Source organism: Neodiprion pinetum, chromosome 7 (genome assembly GCF_021155775.2).
Source record: "Neodiprion pinetum isolate iyNeoPine1 chromosome 7, iyNeoPine1.2, whole genome shotgun sequence".
NCBI classification, from domain to species: Eukaryota; Metazoa; Arthropoda; class Insecta; order Hymenoptera; family Diprionidae; genus Neodiprion; species Neodiprion pinetum.
Window position 1 is genome coordinate 18,002,276 of NC_060238.1, and position 15,131 is coordinate 18,017,406.

Sequence of the window (15,131 nt, forward strand, 5' to 3'; positions counted from 1 at the left end):
GTTATTAATCGACGTATAGAATCAATATTTATTCATACAAACGAAAACTAAAAAAAAAAAACAAAAAATTTATTGACCTGCGTAATCCGTTATCTAGAAAAAAAAAAAAAATTACCTAAACGAATCGTAGTCTAGAAATAATGAATTAATTTCGCAATGCTAGTTTCTACTACAATTTCAGTAAAAGATAAACGGAACTTTTAACCGCAGTCAATAATTCACAGACGAAGTTTGTTCCGAGGGCGCTGAAGTAATACAGTGAGGTGATAAAAAACAGAGTCCTGCTATTTGCGTGATGTATAAATAGGCGGTAGACAGACGTGAATGCTTCGTTTCGGGTTTGGAAAAGGCTTGAGAAAGCTAATTTTATTTCAGGAGCGGGTTCAAGTGTCGAAATCGCGGCTTTAAGGACCTTTGACTTGCCTGCTGCATTCGCTCGCCTCCTTTTCCTAGAATACTATCAACGGGAAAACGGGGGAACGAACGAGCGGCTCAGCTCAGCGAGTTGGAATAGGATATACGCCGGGAAAGAGAGAAATGCCGGATGATCGATACCTCTGAACGAACATCCGGATGATTTTTCAAACCGCACCCCTGCGGAAACTGACGCAGCTTACACAACGTTGCGAAGATTAAGTGAACTTTCCTGAATTCCGCTAGAGAAGAGCGATGCAGCGTTGAAATTTCAACAATTTACGTTCGTTTGTTTATTTAAAGTTTATTCGAATATTAAAACTTTGAAGTTTATTTATCGTAACACCTTGTCCGCTCGAAATTCAGGATCATTTTCTCCAATTTATCTAAGAAATATGAATTAATATTTTTTTATTCTGTTTTTCACGCATGTTCATACAAGTGTTGAAGTGCGAGGAAAATTTTTTTTGTTTTACAATTGTTTCGTAACAAAATGGCGGTGGAGAGGCTGATGAAAGGGAACTTCTTTTTTTCAACGGGCGACTACCTGCAGGTCGCAATTTTCAACCTAGATTAAAAAATAAAGATGATTTTAAAAGAAGATGCCAAAATCGTTTTTTCACCTTTCTCTTTCAAATTGACACCATTTCTGTCAAAATTAATATAACAGATAAATCCTACGTACTTCACTGGATTTTGGCAGATTCTTTTAAAATCTTTCGCGGTTTTTGTTCTGGGTTGAAAATTGCGATCTTTACGTAGTCGCCCGTAGAAAAAAACGAAAATTCCTTTCATCAGCCGCTCCGCAGCCATTTTGTATTAAAATAGTTAAAAAGAAAATAGAACTTCATGTACTTAAAGCCTTATATTAACGTGTATGAAAAACAAAAGTAAAAAATAATAAATCATTTTTCGTAGATAAATTGGAGAAAATGCCCCTCAATTTCGTGTATTGTATACAAGGTGTTATTACCCCTTTAAAATAGGAAGAAAAAGGGTCAGTTTTCTCGGTCGGTAAGGGTAGGAGTACTACATGACCTTAATATCTAGGTACCACTTTTGTGTACGACTGTAAACATAGGTGAAAAGCGTTTGAAGTGAAGTTACGGCGAGACGAAGACTCGAGAAGTTCTGAATTATTGCGATAAAGAAATGAACAATTTTCATTCGTAAAAAAATTGAGAAAAGCTTTTTGAGAATGTTTAAAAAACATCTAAAAATATTGTTTTGCGATAATGATAGTAAACACAAATGAAACAACTCCTCGTTCATGTAAGTAAAATGATTCTGATATGATACGAATCGTACAAGCCAAGGTATGAACAATACGATGAAAGATTTTACAATTATACCGTTTAAATCGATAAAACTCTGCTGATTTAGATCTGATTCTAATGGCTTTAGACTTATTTTGTTCACCATAAGAATCTCAGAGATTGCTCGAAATTTGTTTTACAAATATTCATCTCCAGAGCTTATTGTTAGTGCATAAGATTTTTTTCTCTTCGTCGACTTGCTCTAACTTTTGATTACGACAATATTCATTTCAATAAAGTCATTGCATGTCATTCTCGATGATTTATATCCCCAGTGGGATCTAACGGATTGAATGCTTCGTTAGAATTGCCTGTTGATGTATTACATAAATAACAAATTACAAACGCGTAAATAATGTATGAGTAGTATTGAAGAGTGTAAAAAACGTCGGGACGACTATTCGAAGCCTTAGGTGTACTTTTCCATTTTGTTAATCTCGTTTCAATTTTTCATAACCTCACTTTTAAGCTTTGAAGTCAAATAGCTTTTTTTTGCATTTGGTGTCCTAATGTTTTCTACTGAGATTTAAAATCTTCATGCGACAATCAATGTCAGCCTTGTTTTTGGCGATATCTATTTCTGAGTAATATCTTCATCGTTTAACATAAATCTACCAAGTCTAGTTCTCCCATTAAGGTTATGTAGCAGCCCTACGCTTACCAACCGAGTAAAGTCACCCTTTTTCCAATGCACCGTCGAAATTTGAATTATTACCGTTAACTTGTTTATTTAATATAGAATGAAAAGCGCGATTTTGCTCGGTCGGTAAAGATAGAACTGCTACATAACCTTAAATCCTGTGTTGAAATCTGTTTTTTGTACGTTCTATTCGTGTTACTTGATCGGTGTCTTGGTTTGAATCATATATCCGTTTACGTCAGGTATTACCCGTCAAGTTTCTTGCGAGTCTCTGAAACTATCCTTAGATTTTCTTCTAACGCGAAATACCTCTCTTTTCCGTACAACCCCTATCAATCAGGATTTACGTCAAATCTTTTGTAAAATATCCCGTGGATTACTTCAGTAAGTTTTGGACCACTTTATCTTTTCTTTAACTTGCCTTGTAGCAGCGAGATCCCAAACTTTGGTAAAATTCACAAGGCGTGATATTACAGTAAAACAATTAACAGAGCACAATAACAAGTTCGAACAATTACCAGAGCAGAATTGAAAGTTTCAAAAGCAGCGTGGTGCGAGTCAGAAAATTTGATTTCATAAATCCACGAAACGAAACCCGCTCTTTTCTTCGTTCAATCTCCAGACCTTCGACCCTCTCAGAGTCCGCCTTGTTTTCACTTTATAGCTGAGAGCGCGGGCACAACGTATCCTTATTATGATTTTGCTTTTCAATTTTTTGTTTTATCTATTCTTTTTTATGACAAGGATACCAAGTTGCCAAACAATCTGGGCGTTTATGGAAGCTTCTGATTTGAACAAACTCGCAATTTTATATCGTGGGCAAAGTTGAAAATGAAAAAAAATTCTGTCATAAAAAACGAAACCAGCTGCATGGCGTATATAGGTATAAGTTAAAAGTGTACACTATGATGTTACAAAAATGAGAAATCTTTTTTTATTTTTCAAACGCACGTCAAAATTATGGTTGAGGATCTCAAATAGAACATCTCAGCCAAATATAAGCTCTTATTATTGATATTTAGAGGTGCTTATTATATTCTTTTCACTTTCCATTCAAATAACACGTAAAAAAAAAACACGAAATTTCTTTATATTTATATTCTCGTGAACGGTTTAACTTATGAACTATGTAAATGCAGATTCTTGCGGTAAGTATCAGGCTCCATAAAAAAGTACGGAGGTAGAATTTTCCTAACTCTAGCCGATTAAGAAATATTCGCTTATACGCATTGAGTCATCTTAAATATTTCTTAATCGGTTAAAGTTGGAAAAACTCTATCTCAGTACTTTTTTATAGAGCCTGAAATTTCCAATAAAAATCTGAAATTAGATAGTTTATAAGTCAAACCGTTTACGAGAAAAATAAAATAAAAATTTTTCCGTGTTTTAGTCCGTATTTTTTTTTTTTTACGAGTTATTTGAATGGCAAATAAAAAAATACAACAGGCACCTCTAAATACGAATTTTAAGAGCTCATATTTTTCTGAGACGTTCTATTCGAAATGTTCTACCGAAATTCTGGTGCACGTTTGCAAATAATAAATAAATAAATAAAAAAAATTTTGTTTTTGTATTAGCCTAGCGTATACGTGTCAGTGGGCTTAAACAATTTCCAACCAGGTCAAACATTCTTAACCCTTTCAGCCTCACCGCAATGCGTAATGCATGAGGCATACGTTACGTAACCCAAGCCTAAGTCTGAACGTCGCGCGTCGTCTGTCGTGAAAAGTCGAGAGGATAAGGATACGGAAGCTAGAAGATAGAAGCGTGGAGTGGGGGGGGCGATGAAATCTTCTCTTGAAAGTGGGTTCACTTGTTGGAGCTCTTTTCGTACTTACAGACAGACGGTTTCCAGCAACGGAATAGCCGCACTTCGCAGATTTACACATATCTTGAGTTAGTTTTGACGTAACTTAAAGTCGCACCAGCATGTCAAACAGATGAAAGTAGCAGATATTAAAACTTGGATAGCAACAAATTTACGCCTTTACTTTGTCACGTGCGCGCGTGCATAACTTTCAACCAAGTCGTCGAACAAATAAATAATACAAGAAAACAAATATCGCAATTCTGATCCTAAGTAATTTCATTCGAATTGAAAGAGTTGAAAGGTTTTAAACGATCAGATAGTTCATAAATGAGTTATATCTGGGATAACTTATTGAATTAATAAAAATGATGCAATTTTTTTTTTAATACTCAAAAGTCTACTCATTCAAATATTATTATCTGGGTTCTGATTTAATCCATATTATTTACACCGAGTATCGTAATTTTCTGAAAGATCTGAATTAAAAATTAAAAATAATATTGGGTTACGTGTTGAGGTGACGGTGATCAAGGAAAACCGGAATTTCATACCTCACGAGTAATCAGACAGCTGAAACTGATTTCGAGTTTACATCATTGGTACCTCATTACGTTGCATCCCAGGCAAGCACAAGATATACATACATGCACTCTGTTTACACGCGTGAACCATGCGTGTACATGTGTACAGATCATTTGTATGCGTACTGGAAACCAATGTGGATATTACCTGCATCCGTTGGTGCCGATCGGTACAGCGCGTGTAGTATTATTGACATTTGCGTTTGACGATCGTGCAGCGTCAATGCATACAAGCTTGGCAGAACTTGGAATAGACAGCCACGGAACAGTTTCAAGATAGTAGAATTGTTAAAACATGTTCTATGAACGGTGATTTTCGCAATTTCTACAATTTATTCGTCATTTTAATCCTAGTTGCTCTTTCAGAAAAGTGTTCTTTATTACCGAACGGTTTTCTCCTCGATCATTTATCGACCGAGGGCGACAGATCCTCAGTTGATAAGATTGATCTTCGGGAATAATAATTGACCTTGGGAGTTTATTGCCCATGTATCGTTACGGGATTTTTTAAATTTGTTTTCTCTCTTTGTGAATACAAATAAACTGTTGGGGAAACTTGCTAAAACTGGTGAACGGTAGAGTCATCCATCAACCATAACGCAGTCTCTGTTTCAACAGTCTACATATCTTTTATGCGCCGAAACCCAATTGAGATTAATTTGTGATTACGTATTTTGGGGTTCCCATCCACGATATCTTTTTCGAAAATTCCCTCGAACAAAATTCCCCTTCCACAGTATTATTATACGTTTATTAATGTTCATACAATTATTTATTTATTCATTTGTTTATTTGATTAATTATTTATGCATTTTTTTATCCGCTTTTAATTCATATGAATTCTACATCCATGGGAAATTGTATCCGGGGGAAATTTTATCTAGGGGAATATTATCTGGGGGAATTTTATCCAGCGGGGATTTTGACCAGCCACCTATTTTGGTATAAAATAATACTATAAAGTTCAAGCTAGTTGCATGCAAAATGCGAAAAAAAGATTACTTGCAGAATAGGTGCACTGCTGCCAATGAAATTTACACCAGATTCGACACTCTGTACTCTTAGTGCACTCTGAGTAGAGGTAATAGAGTTTGCATGTACTCCTCTGTTCTTTGTAACTAAGAACATTGGTGCTCAGGATTCTCTCATTCAATTTGGAACCAGTTTTCACTGGCACTTTGATTACACGAAGCATAACGTCTTTCAATCACAGTACTATACGATATTCGAGATTAAAATGATCAGTTCTTCATCTCCTAATTTTGAGGTTTGAGAGTAATCATAGTGAGAATAATGTTGGCAACATTTGTGCATTATTACTCGAATTTGAATTCCTTTTGTGTCATATAAACTACTTGTTTGACCGCAGAAAACAATTATTTGCGCTTGTATATTTTTGTATCACGATACATGATTATAACCTCAAATCTCACGACGTTGCATTTGGATAAAAATGTAATGACTTAGTTGTGAATTCAATGATATTAATCTGTCAACTAAATTAAAATTACAAGCATTGCAATTTACTGTTGTTGTATTTACTATTGAGTTCCCCTTAAATTATAAAAATGTACGTAAGTATAGATTTTTTGAACTCTCCGAGAAACACTTTTTGTTGACCTTTGCTTTGTACCGAAACGTCAGCGATTTCGAATAAACAGTTTGATCTGCGTTTATACCGACGAAATTTATTTTTTTCATTGATTCCATGGTCAAGAAAAATTACATGCATTATGTATTACATGTGTACAATTTAATATTCAAGTTCAGTAAATTGTATTACAGATCCTTAGGTAGTAAAGAGAAAATCAATGTTATTAACTGAACTAGGTCACAGGATCATTTAAATTGAACGTCAATTTCACTTGATACCCGTTTGCGCATATATTCTGGGTCAAAGAGAGGAAAAGTTTAAACAATAAATCTAACGTGGAGTTAAAACTTTTCAAGCTTTTCTTAAGAATAAAATCTTGGTCCACAACCTTTCAACTTTTACTTTCTAGGCATATATAGAAATGTTCGGTACCGTGAGAAAATCATTAAAAACTTCGTGCTAGTTCAATTTTTATTTCCAGTTTTACGGTTGATTTTTTTTTCATCTCTATCTGAGTGATGCTCCAATATCCTGAACAGCTTCGCGTTTGAATCTAATCTATGGTGTGCGTGTGGGTCACATTAACAATTTTTATTTCTACGGTGATTTCTCGTCGCATTTCTGGTAACAGTGCTCGATTTGTTTTTTTTTTTTTCTGTTTCGTCTTTATCGAATCACTTTATTCCTTCACTGTCGTGAATTTAGTAAAATATGTTTAGTACGACTACATTTTCAGTAGGTTTATATGGGGCGTTCCATAAGAAGTTAATTAATTTTAACTGTAACCATTTTTGATTTCGCAAATGCTGCTTGAAGTACTAATAATATCTTTGATATCACCATTTGCTTTTAAGAATTTTATTTTAACAGACTTTCTTTTGGATTATCAATATTCACACCTTACCAAAGTTTGAAATCTTTCATAGCAATCCTTAAAAAATTCTCAGTGATTGCATTTTCTTTTTCAACCACTTTCAGATTCAACCCATAATGGAAAAATTGTTTCGTCTAATTTCTTGGCGCTTTGAAAATTTTGTTCCTGTAAGAATTGGTGTTCAACGTTTTGAGAATATTAAAAAAGATCCGAAGCATTTTTCACTCTATGAAAAGTACGTTGAAATTGCGCGGAGATCATGAAAATAACTGTTTCACAATGTTTCGTCATATTTCCAAAAGATTGTACTCAAAAACAGTGTACATACATTGTAAAAATATTTAACGAATTCACAATAATTATTATTCGCACTATTTCAATTCATTTTTAGTCAACCTTACAACTGATTTACTTATCATACTATTTCTCAGCCACTCTGATCATTTAGATTATTTTTCATTAGGTGAAAGATATTCCTGATGTTGTTTTCAAATTTTGAAAATGTTAAACGTTGATTTTTACACGGACCTAATTTTCATACGATCAGAACAGAAAATTACATTTTTTAAAATAGTTTTTCGCAAATTTCAAAAAAGGTGTAACTTTGGAAAAGTGTGAATGTTTATAGTCAAAATGTGCTTCTATGAAAACAAATTGAAAGAAAAAGAAATTTGCAGTTTCAGAAATTTCCCATTACCTGAAAATGTATCAATGCGATTTTTTACTCAAACTACCTTTAACTTTAAACTTCGTAATTAATGCGTCAGTATTGTCCCAACGGTAAACAATGGAAAAAATTCTGGAGAGATTGTTAATTGGGCCCAATTATTAATGTAAATTAAAAAGTGAAAAACGTGGTGATGGATCTCGATTCTTCATCGCCTGTACGAACATTCGCGTATCCAGGATATATATCAGCGGGTGACTCGTTCTCCGAGCGATTTGGTGAATTCCTCTTTCCGTGGGTCGGGTAACTGGATACGTAATGGCATAATGGAATAAAGTTTTCCACTCGGTGCGATGGGGTCGGAGTGACATTGAACTCAGGGTTTGTCGCGACGAACGGCACGAAAGCATAAAGGGAGAAGAGGGCCGTCCTAAAATCGTCGGGAATTCTGGATGAGCGCGGCCAAGTGTCAATTTGTTTAACGCAGGTTGACCGCATTCGACATGTTGAAATGAATACAATGATTCTGGCAATCTCATCAGCTGCACGACAGATCGCGAAAAAGGGGGGCGTAGAAAAGTTAATCAAGTTCCAGAATTGATATTCCCTGAGTGCGAAATAGACAAGAATGCGAAAATAATGTAAAGAATTATCACAAGATGGCAGCAAGTGTAGAGTTTCTCGGTGTCGAAGGTGAATAAAGTCAAACACAAATTTTAACGTTTTAAATAATATTTATTTAATACAGTAACATAATACAAGGCGAAACTTTCTTAATGAAAAGGAAAAACAGAAGCGCAGTAGCGGTATAATTTATATAAGGTTTTCATAACCGAGATATTATCCATTAACAACAATCAAAATCCAAACTAGTCAGCTCAGTCATCATCCAAATAGTAACAAGTTATTGTTAACCTTTACATCGTAATCCAACCCAATCAATCATCAGTTACATTTTCAATGCTCAAGATTATTTATCTGGTTCTTTCGGTGACGCTACTTCATCAAAGTTCAACAGTTTGTTAAACAATAATAGATGTAAACGAAAGACACGTCGTCGCACCAGAAACAAGGACGAAGAGAGAAAGGTTGGATCACTAATCGAAAATGATGTGAAAGGAAACTCAACCCTGGTTACATTTCTAGGGGAAAACATGGTGCCATCATCGTTGCGTCAACAAGCCTAACCTAACCTCGTAGTTCTAAATGTTAGATCCTTTGCCGTGAAAAGGGTCACTTTAAGTGTTTGTTGGAAATTAAATTGTAATATGAATGGCCGCAACTTCCGGGCAATGATAAATACCTACAAAAATTTAACCATGATTAGAAAGAAAGATACAGTCCTCAAAATCATTTCGTTTGTTCAGCCTCGGTCAATTCATCATGCTCGCTATCGTCTGCTAGTGATACTACACGAATGTTCTCATCTCTAATGTACGCGTGTAATCATCAAGTTGCTCTGGTGCAGATTAACGCGTGCATATGACCAGATCATCCGCATGGAACAGATGATGGCAGTGCCCCGAAGGCAATGTCGCAAGTAATTAGCGCTCATCGTGTGATATAACGGATCCGAAACACTGCTCCGATGCATGCACCAGCAGGCAATCGAATGCCATTTCGATGACATTTCGCGGCCAAGTTTCGACAGAAACCCAACCCAATGAGGCAAGTGGACCCAGTTCAACGAGGTTAAAGTCAGTAACGTTACCACAAAGAAAACATTTGGAAAAAATCACTATTTCATTATTTTTACATAGTGGTTTTGAGGGAACTAGGATTGAAAAATATGAGTATGTTTTGTTTTATTACGGTTTATTGGAATTCAAATCGTTCCAAAATTGCGAAATAACGATTTTTCCACAGCGCAAATCGTTACGGTAACGTAACACTAACTTCAACATGATCCATTTCATCAGTGCTGAATACAGAAGATGGAAGTAATTTTGGGTTTTATTATGGAAAATACGAGGTGGTTGAAAAAGCTGACCGGTATACTTTGAAACTTGAATAATATTTAGAGAATGGCCAAAGGTATGGCTTACGAGCTTATTCCTTTGTTGATGGAAGTTCGCTCGGAAAAAGCGAATGACGAGATTAACAATTAGCGGTGATATAAAATCTCCGGCTAACGTTCCAAAACCTGAATTCATTATCCATTTGGGGCTTAATTCAACTTATTGGTATCAATTTCTAGCAAAAAGCTGATCGAAAGGAAAACCATTCAACCGCGCATCAGTCAGAGCAAATAGAAACTGACTATTCGCGCTTAATTGAAAAGGACACGTCGATACGTTAGGATGTCAGAGATTTTTTATTGAGCGTGTTGTGTTTAAAAAAACGTGTACGCGTCTTAATATACAGTTTGGTCAGGGTTCCATTCATTCAAAAAACTATAAAGTTTCCATGAAGTATTTTGATGGTAACTGTCGCTTTTTGATATAAATTCATTGAAACAAATGATTTGAATAAGGATTTAAAAGATAATCAGGTTCTAACATGTGCAAAGGGTACGAAGTTTCATTTTTACAATCTGTTGATTGTAAACATGACCGAATTCTAGGTTTCGACATGTAATTTTTGCAATGAATGACTATTTTCAGTTTGACGAAAGCAGAAAATTCGTGTCACTGAAATGTTGAGAGCGAGTTAGGAATTCGAAAATAGCTAAACCACCATCTCATCTGACAACTGGAAACAGGCAAAGTCGAACAATTCGTGCAGACCATGTGCACAAAACCGATTTAAGGTTATGAAATTATTCCGTAAAGTATGACTAACGCGGCTCTCATAAAAAATCATCTAAGATGACAATATTAACGTAGGAACACACGGAAAATTTCTTAAAAATGAAAATACGTAGTATTTCGCTTGTGATCGAATTCCACTATGCGGAGAATCACCAAAATCCATCGAGGTCAACTCTGGGATTTTCCTTGTAATCCCACCTTGTCGAACTCGACCAAAGTGCTAGAGATATATCATATGCCGTCTGAAATCTTGCTAGCAAAAGGAAAGCCGTGTTTTCCCGCGTAAGCTTTTCAATCTGTTTGTGCAATATCGTGTGGTGGTCACATGGTGGTAGTAATGCACGTGGAACTCGGGTTATTTGCTACAGCAAACTGGTGACAATCTATCCACGAATACTTTCACTCTGGCTGGCGGGAACGGAAAAGCTTGCAAAAATACAAAAATACTATCTTTTTATTGCAACATATAGTTTTATGGAAAATATGCAGCTGGCCACTCGAAAGATTGTGACATGAATCAGTCTCAGAAGATGTACAAAAAAATGAAAAAAAAAAACGGGGGAGAGAGAGGAGCAGTTCGATCGGCAACAAGGGTGATTTACGACAGCAAATACATCACCAGTTTGTCAGGTCTATAACACAGGTCTGCAAGCAAAAAATTACACAGGTTTTTTATGCTGTTTTTTTTTTTTTTTTTTTTATTTGTAGACTTTTACGCACTGCAACGGTGAAAAATACTAAAAAAAATTCCATCACGTCAGGTTTTTTTTTGAACTCGTGCGTGTAGTTTCGTTTAGAGTGAAGCTCTTATTTAACTCGTAATCTGGTATCTTATTATTGATTCTAAGAATCCTATGCAAAAGTGATTGCTTAATTCAATTTAATATGTATCAGGGTAAGAGTCAAGAATAAATACAAACAGAGAAAGAGAAAACGAAACGCGGAAGCGTGTTCGAAGAAGTTTAAAAGAGAATAAGGAAAGGTTTCACAGGCGAAAAAAATGAATACGAAATGTTAAGTACTTACGTTTCATGAAGAAATTATTTGTTTAGTTTTATAATAAATATTATTCAGTGCTTTGTAATGAAATGGAGGTTTTTTTCATGCAAAAACCTTGTATTTTGCAAAAATACTGTACGTAATGGTGAGAAATGGAAGTCATTTTTGGATTCATCACACTCGAAAACATAATATTCACCAAAAACCTCCAATACAGCTGAGATAAAATATTTTTCTTCATACCTGTGTAATCTGGAACCTGCGACCTTTTAGATAACCACTAAAACTATCTACTACGTGGGGTTCAGCAAAAGATCCGTAAAAAATTCAAGAAAATTTTCAGGTTATTGAAGGACATTTGGGAAAAATAAAAATACACGAACGCAGAGGTTGCTGTACATTATCAGCGTGACATACGTGATACACGTTATTTCTACTACAAGCCGTTAGTAGGAAAAAACTAGGAACACGATTCGATGCGCGAATCGACTTTTTGAAAACAGATACTCAGTGAACGCAAATAAATGTATAATTCGCAGTAAACCTTAAGAATAGAACATCTCTAGGACAGACGAAAAATTCCAAGGACATTTCCAGGACCTCAACGTCTTCTAGGACCACTGAACACCATCTTAACTAACGAGAACACAATTCGAACTCACCTTTCTCTGGTCCATGGGATAAAGTGATGACCCTGTAAAATAAGATATTGTTTAATCATTCCACAACCTTTTGATTGGATACATTACGAAAATTTCGGTGTTGCTTATATGACCTAACGCAAACATCGCGTGATAAATATTGTAACTAGAGAAATAACGCAATCACAAAAACGCAATTCATATGTGAACCTCATATGCAGAAAACTACTTTTACGGCTTTAAAAATTCAACGTTTTTTTCAAATTTACCATTGCCAAATTGAATTGACATTTTCGTTTCAGTATTCGTCGACATCTGAATTCCAAGTCAGAAGTCTGTTCTCCCAAAATAAATTCAAATGAAAGATCTGTTTAAAGGTTCACAGTCGAAATATAATTTTAGAATGAACAATGTTTCTTTCAGATGACGGTTGAAGTATGTCCTAAGATGATAAATGATGAAAAATATTTGCCGTTCGAATTCGATTCAGAACAGATCATTCCGATGAGTCTATAATAAGCAGGTAAAAGTTCATTGTAGGTTACAAAAACAACCGACAGCCGTGATGTTCGGAAGTGAATCGAGTTTGAAACGACCACCCTTACACATTAATGTGATCCGTTTTCTCATGCAAGTTTTAATAGTTTCAAGCAAAACGCGGGACAAGAGAAAATCTTTCCTGCGATTCCCCGACGTGCTTTCACATCTCCATATTCATTTCACACACGTGAATGACATTAATGCTGGAGTTGAAGTGCATCGAGGATATAGTTGAAAAATAATGCTCTTGGAACCCTGTAAATCACGATCCTTATTATCGCGAAACACTGTAATTTGCTGGCTGTAAGCATATTCGGTTTTTTCCCTATTTCAAGTATAAATAATTTCACCGGATCCAAATTCCGCGTTGCAAAAAACGAGAAGTTGTTCTATGCCTCAGGATCAGTGCCTCGATAAGCCCCTAATTTTTTTTTCCCGAAACGAGGAACCTGCCGCTCTGATGAAAACACGTTTTTTGCTTAAACCTCGGTACGAGCGAGGATACAATTTAATCTCTTCGGTTCATTTCATTTGCTCCGCTGTTGCGTAATTAAGGATAAATCGGTTGGACCGTCAGGATCACGTATCGGGTAAAACGGTAAACCGGTTGAAAAATCACTAGCAATGTTATTTGCTTGTTATTTATTTGTTACAACGTTCTTTGAAACCGAAAATACAAAAAACATGTTCGCCGAAATGAAACTTAAGACAGTCCTTTGCGCGACTGAAATTCCCGGAGGTGACTTGAAGTTCACATGGTTTCTCAAGATGTCTGTATATATAAGTAAAATATGACTCTAATTCGTGGATGGCGTGACAGAGATCCTGCGCCATTACCAAGGAAACCGCGTGACGGCTTCTCATTTCGCTTAAATACTTCTCACCCGCGAGTGAGAACCCAATTTAGTCTGTCCTTTGTTTGGATACTTGGTTAATTGAAAACTGTCTCGAAGAACTGACACTCATTCTAGTACGGTGTTAAATTTTCAAAGCATACCTTCCCCATTTTTAATTCACAAATATTGAAGGACAGCAAAAAGAAAATGAAAGCGAAACATTTCTTCATAAATAATACGCACACTCACAGAACGTCATGTACAGCCACTGTCACCCCCGGAATAAGCAGCCGAAGTGACATGTTCAATTTAGGTTGGTAATGGTTCGGGTAATGTAGGGATCCGCTAACTCGAGTGCGTGCAAAATAGTCCGGTCAAAATAGGTCTGAATTCAAAGTATTCGGTATATGGCTGCATTTTTGTGTATGATAGAATTTTCGACCCTCAGGAACTCGAATCTGAAGTCATTTTTGAGCTGCACAGACGGCGTTTCGAAAAAACAGCAAAATTTGAGGTTTTTTGCGTTTTCCTCAAAAACTGCTATTGATTAATGAAAAATGACTCGACCATCGTGTAGAGCGGAAAATTCTACATCAAATTATGTCCTTATATGTCGGAAACGGAGTCGGATTAACAAATTATGAAAAAAGAAATTCTACTTATCGACGGCATCTGGGGAATTTTTGGTGAAATAATTTCTGGTTTCTTAATTTGTTAATTCGACTCTATTTCCGACATACGAAGACATAATTCGACGTAGAATCTTCCGCTCTGCACGATGGTCAAGTCATTTATCATTTATTTATAACATTTTCTTACGGAAACTTAAATTTGAGTTCCTGAGAATCGGAAATCTCTATACACAAGAATGCAGCCATATCCCAAATAGTTTTAATTCAGATCTGTCATGTCTGGACTAAAATACGAAGCTAGTGAGCGAATACGCGCTCGAATTAGCAGATCCCTACATTACCTACGCTATCGCCAACCTAAATTGAAAGTGTCGCTTCGGTTCGCTATTCCAGGTGCGGCAGATACCGTGACGGTGAGTGTACCCGTTTGAATCATTCGTGATTTTATAGTCATGCATACCTGCATACAAATCGGGAAGTTCGATCCAGTCGGTCAGCGATGTTTCAAACTGTACTGCGTGTAGTGTAATCCGTGGAATGACTCCGAACCGAACACGTGACCGTGCATCGTTCTACGAACAGTATGCAAAATAAAACGATTTGAGCCAAATCTAAACTAATGTTCACTACTGGAACAAGCATTGTTCAATTTCATTTATACACCAGGTTCACAGTAGCAGAACAAACAATTACTCGAATGCAGAGTGTAACCCGGTTGAAAAGGTATTCCCAGGAAACGAAAAGCTCGTGGCGAACCTGAAACTTATGCCACGTGATTCTTTCTCTTACTCGCAATTAAACAGGTGCGAAAAAAAAATCTTTCCAAAATGTATAACG

At 35.9% G+C, this 15,131-nt stretch overlaps 1 protein-coding gene across 12 annotated transcripts in view; it reads right to left on the minus strand.

Annotated features, from left to right (window-relative positions):
- Positions 1-15,131, minus strand: part of LOC124223065 (uncharacterized) — a 313,561-nt gene that overhangs the window by 205,550 nt on the left and 92,880 nt on the right. For 10 of the 12 annotated variants that reach the window (XM_046634703.1, XM_069137792.1, XM_046634695.1 and 7 more), the window contains one exon: positions 12,308-12,339. The exons of the other annotated variants lie outside the window; for them this stretch is intronic. The gene's annotated coding sequence lies outside the window, so the exon portion shown is untranslated. The remainder of the gene's footprint in view (positions 1-12,307; positions 12,340-15,131) is intronic. 12 annotated transcript variants of the gene reach the window in all.